This window comes from Tupaia chinensis, unplaced genomic scaffold (genome assembly GCF_000334495.1).
Source record: "Tupaia chinensis unplaced genomic scaffold, TupChi_1.0 Scaffold143921_1, whole genome shotgun sequence".
Lineage (NCBI taxonomy): Eukaryota > Metazoa > Chordata > Mammalia > Scandentia > Tupaiidae > Tupaia > Tupaia belangeri.
This window is the reverse complement of record NW_006203772.1, coordinates 1339710-1345098: the sequence shown is the minus strand read 5'-3', so window position 1 is coordinate 1345098 and position 5389 is coordinate 1339710. Positions and strand designations below refer to the sequence as shown.

At 40.7% G+C, this 5389-nt stretch overlaps 1 protein-coding gene and 1 pseudogene across 3 annotated transcripts in view; both read right to left on the bottom strand.

Annotated features, from left to right (window-relative positions):
- TAOK1 (TAO kinase 1) overlaps positions 1-5389 on the bottom strand; it is a 191186-nt gene that overhangs the window by 82636 nt on the left and 103161 nt on the right. The window lies entirely within an intron of this gene.
- The window catches only part of LOC102472255 (WASH complex subunit 3 pseudogene), a 9364-nt pseudogene that overhangs the window by 3170 nt on the left and 805 nt on the right, over positions 1-5389 (bottom strand).

Sequence of the window (5389 nt, the reverse complement as noted above, 5' to 3'; positions counted from 1 at the left end):
CCTAACTGGTTGGCCCTCTTTCTTTTTTTTTTTTTTTTAAAGAGAGGTTTTCGCTACAGGGCGTGTGCGCTGGCCAGACAGACAGAGAGAGATAGAGACAGAAAGCGAGAAATCACCCCTCAGAGGGGATGGCCATGCCTTCTCCTCCATTCTCCTCTCGGGATCTTGGGCACGAATGCACATGTGCCCAGCATAAGTTTTAAGCCACTGGGTCCAGGACGCGAATCGCGGTTGACTACGTGGGAGTCCAGCGACATAGCCATTACGCTAACTGCTGGTCCCCTCTCTTTTCACTTTTGTAAAGTCCTTCTCTGACAACAAGAAACTTTTTTCATGATCCTTGACATATTTTTTTTTCTTTTCTTTTTTAGTTTGCTATAAGTTATGTGCACCCGCTAGAGACACAGAAGGATGAAGTGAGAAATTATGCCCTGGGAGCCGTGGCCTTGCCACAGTCCCTTTACCACTCTCCTTTTGGGATTTTGGGCAGACCCATAAATATACCCAAAATGTGTTTGTCAAGCTGCTGGGCTGAGGATTTGAACTGCAAAGCTGAATATGTGGAATCTAGTCACCTTAAACCCCACACTATGTGCTGTCCTGACATACTTTCTTATTTAATAAATTCCTCCTGTATGTAACCAATCTCCCACCTTTGCCACCACCTTTTCCCCTGAGCAGATACCTTCCTTTTTTTCTTCAAATTCAAATGTTCATTCCATTTCATCCTATAGTATGAATACCCTATTCATCCACTCAGTTTTGACACTGCACCCAAGCCATGTCACTTCTCTGCAGTGAGGCTCTCTTCAGAGAAGTCCTCTTCATTTTTATCAGGTTCTGCTACTTCTACAATTATTTTATTTTATTTTATTTTTTGACATAGGGTGTGCGCGCTCACCAGAGAGGAAGAAAGTTGAGAAATTATTCCCCATAGGGATGGCCGTGCCACAATCCTTTCTCCTCCACTCTCTTGGAATTTGGGGCATAGAAGAACATGCACCTGGCATGTTTTTCACCCACCAGGTCCATGAAGAGAACTGGGGAGTCGACCACGTTCAGCACCTTAACCATCATGTCATCTGCTCCCAGCCCTCTGGCAGTATTAAAAAAAAAAAAACTAATCTGTATAAAAAATAATTTCTCGAGACTTGTGTTATCTAACAAAGTAACCACCTATGACTATTTAAATGCAAACTTGTTTAAATTAAATAAAATTTCAAAATTCAGTTCCTCAGCTGTACTAGACACACTGCAAGAGCTGAAAGGCCATATAAAATAGAATATTTCCATTATTACAGAATCCCTTACTGGTCTCTATTTACATCTATCCCATGGAACCACAATTAGGTTTAAAATATAGTAGTTCCTAATTTAGCATTTTAGAACTAAGAACATTTACAAGTAAAATTCTTTAGACTTTATTTATCATTATAATTTTTATTTCCTGTAAGGCACATGAGTTCACCACAGAGAGAAAAAGAGAGTGAGAGAAAGGGAAAGTGAGAAAAGCAAGCCACCAGATCTGAGACTCAAACCACACTCGTTCATGTGAGTCCAGTGCATTAACCACCACACCACCTGCTGGCCCAGTAAAAAAATATTTTAAATTACTATGAAAGCTCATTTATTAAATTTAAAGTTGTCAGCTGGCATAATGGCTATGTCACTGGACTCCCACGTAGTTGACCATGGTTCGAGTCCCGGACCTAGTGGCTTAAACTCCCGCCAGACGTATGTGCGTGCATGCCCAAGATCCTGAGAGGAGAACGGAGGAGAAGGAACTGTGGCGTTGCATCCCCCCGGGGGGTGATTTCTTTCTTTCTGTCTCTCTTTCTGGCAAGTGCATGTGCCCAATAGATAGATAGGTAGGTAGATAGATAGAGATAGATAATAGACAGATAGATAAATAAATGTAAAGTTGTCAATTGTATACATAAAGCTGTAAAAAAAAATAAAAAGCTGAATGTTTCATCCATTTAAAATTATCTAAAGAGGGGTCAGCAGATGGCGTGGTGGTTAAGGGTGCTGGACTCCCACATCGCCAAATGCAGTTCGAGTCCCAGACCTGGCAACTTGCTTTCTCACTTTCTCTCTCTCTTGCTCACTCTGTCCCTCTCTGGTCAAATTAGAAAACAAGTAAATAGATAAATAAAGTTAAATAATTCTTTAAAAAAATATCTAAAGTTTAGAGTCAGCAGGTGGTGTAGTGGTCCAAGGCACGGCACTCCCACATGGCCAATCACACTTTCAAGTCCCAGATCTGGCGACTTGCTTTCTCACTTCCCATTCTTTCTTTCTCTCTAGTGAGTTCATGTGCCCTGTAACAAGTTAAAATAATAATAATAATAATAATAATTACAACAATAATAAATAAAATTAAATAGTTATTTTTAAAAATAAGTAAAATTACCTAAAGGCACACTAGAATAAAAAAAAAACTAATAACCTAGAAAAATAAGCCATTTCACAGAAACTTCGGAGTTAAAGATTTTGTTCTAAATCACACAGTACAATAAGCCAACAAATACTTTCTAATTAAATAAATTTTAAAATACATCAATGATACCTAATAGGACGATCGAAGCAATTTCACTATCATAAAGTAGCATATATATATATGCATCTGTAAGTATTAAATATTCACAAGCAAGCACCCCATAGGCAAAACGTACCATTAGCCAACTTTAACACATTTACAACCAAGGTTTTTAAGAAATTAATTAGGATCTACAGGTAGAAAAATGCATCAAGGATGAAAGAATACAGTTTAGGACTTATTTTTTTTCTCATTGCCAAGGACACGTGCACTCCCTGGAGACAGACAGAGAAAGAGAAAGGAGAAAGCAACTCCCAGTGGGACATGCTCATGCTGCAACCTCCTAATTTTTCTATGTTGTTGGGGCTTTGGGCACATGCACAAATACTCTTCTGGACTGTTTTTCAAGACACTGGTGTGGGAATTACTAGGCAATAGGGCCAGCCCAAGTTTAGGATTCCTTATTTTTGGAGAGGTTTTCACTATAGGGCGCGTGTACTCGCCAGCCAGCCAGAGAGAGAGTTAGAGAGACAGAAAGCGAGAAATCACCCCCCCAGGGAGGATGGCCATTCCGCAATCCCTTCTCCTCCATTCTCCTCTTGGGATCTTGGGCACGCACACACACGCGCCCGGCATGAGTTTTAAGCCACCGGGTCCGGGACATGAACCACGGTCAACTACGTGGGAGTCCAGCAACATAGCCATTACGCTAACTGCTGGTCCCCTAGGACTATTGAAAGTGCTTTCAACTGGAAGAAATATTTTGCAAAACTCAAATAGAGACCAAGAGATCAGAAAAGAATGATACAGTAATCTCTAAATTTTTGTTTGCTGTTACTGTCAAAGTATAAAATAATTATAGGATGATGTATATTTTGATGGGAATGGTTAATGCTGAGACTCCAACAAAACAAAGCGTATTTACAAATTATATTATTTTGGGAAAAATAATTGACTGCAAAGGCCAGCAGGTGGCGAGGTGGTTAAGGTGTTGGACTCCCATACGGTTGACTGCGGTCTGAGTCCTGAACCTGGCAGCTTGAAACTCACATGGGATATGTGTGCATGTATGTCCAAAATACAGAGAGGAGAAGGGAGCAGAAGGGATTGTGATAGGGCCATTCTCCCCCATATTCCCCAGGGGATGATTTCTCACTTTCTCTCTCTTTGTCTCTCTCTGGCAAGTGCATGCACCCTATAGCAAAAGTCTCTCCAAAAAAAAAAAAAAAAGACTGCAAGACAGAATCAGTCTGCTTATAATAGAATTTACAATGTTAATCTACTGTGTAATAATAAGTAAGCTTTTACCTTTATTTTATCTCAATTTCCCTATACATTTGTTTCAGAACACTACTGATAAACACAGGTGGAAAATAATTAATGAAAATTACACATGATTTATTCTTCTTTTGTTTATTTTATGGGGGAAGAGAGGGAAAAGGAGAAATAAATACCCTTGTCAGGGTCTCATCACCCAGTGATCCCCTTCTATTCAGTCTTCTGGTATGAGACCAGCATATTTAAGGTCAGCCTTTGATCCAAACCATGGTCTTCTATGTGACTCCAGCTGGTAGAATTGCATCCTACCTACTGCATCACCACAGCTGGGCTTGGATTTTACTTCTTTTTTAAGTTTATTAATTTTTTTTCTTTCATGACTGGGTCGAGGGGGAAGGGACTGGTTGAGATAGAGAGACAGAAGCCCTAACAGGTTTCTAACATCACAATCCACTCACAGCTTCAGCCAGACCTGGATCATAGGCACGGTGCCTGGCATAAACAGCAAGGGCTCTGGAAACGAAACATCTTGTATGGCTAGTCTCACAGAGTGTCAGTATTTTGCCACTACATAACTGTCTGTATCCCTGGATTTTATTTTAATTTTTCGGTTTTGCCAGAGGGCACATGGACTGACCAGAGAGACAGACAGACAGACAATGGGAAAAGTGAGAAAGCAACTCCCAACATGGGGAATGACCACACTACAATCCCTTCTCCATCTTAGGATTTGGGGCATGCATACACACACACTCAATGTGTCTTACAATCTGTAGGGCCTAGGACTCGAACCACATAGTCAGCCAAGTGGGATCCAGCAACCTTAACCATGCTACAGCCTGGCTGGTTTACTTTTTTTTAAGAGAGAGAGATTTTTGCTATAGGGCATGTGTGTTCACCAGAGAGACACAGAATAATTATACCCTGGAGGAAGGGCATGCCACAATCCCTTCTCCTCCATCCTCCTCTAAGGATTTTAGGAATGAACGTACATGCGCCTGGTGTGAGTTTCAAGTCACCAGGTCTGAGACTCTAACCATGGTTGACTGTGTCAGAGTCCAGTGCCATGACTACTACACCACCTGCTAGTCCCACCTTCCTCTTCCCATTAACTTTTTTTTTAAGATTGTACTGTTTATTTAACTTTATTTGTTTGTTTATTTATTTATTTTAATTTGACAAGAGAGGGACACAGTGAGAGAGGGCAAGAGGGACATGGAAAGTGAGAAAGCAAGCTGCTAAGTCTGGGACTCGAACTGTGGTCAGCCATGTAGAAGACCAGTACCCTTAAGCACCATGCCACCTGCCGGTTCTCTGATTTACTTTTTCTTTTTAATAAATTTTTAAAAAAGATTTATTTATTTATTTTAATTTGACCAGAGGGCGACAGACTGAGAATGACAGTGAGTGTATGAGTGAGAGAAAGTGAGAAAAGCAAGCCACCGGGATTCGAACCGTAGTCAGCCATGTGTGAGTCCAGCACTCTTAACCACCATGCCATTTGACAGCTCCCCCAATTTACTCTTTTTTTTTTTTTTTGAAAGGGTTTTTACTATAGGGAGCGTTCGCCCG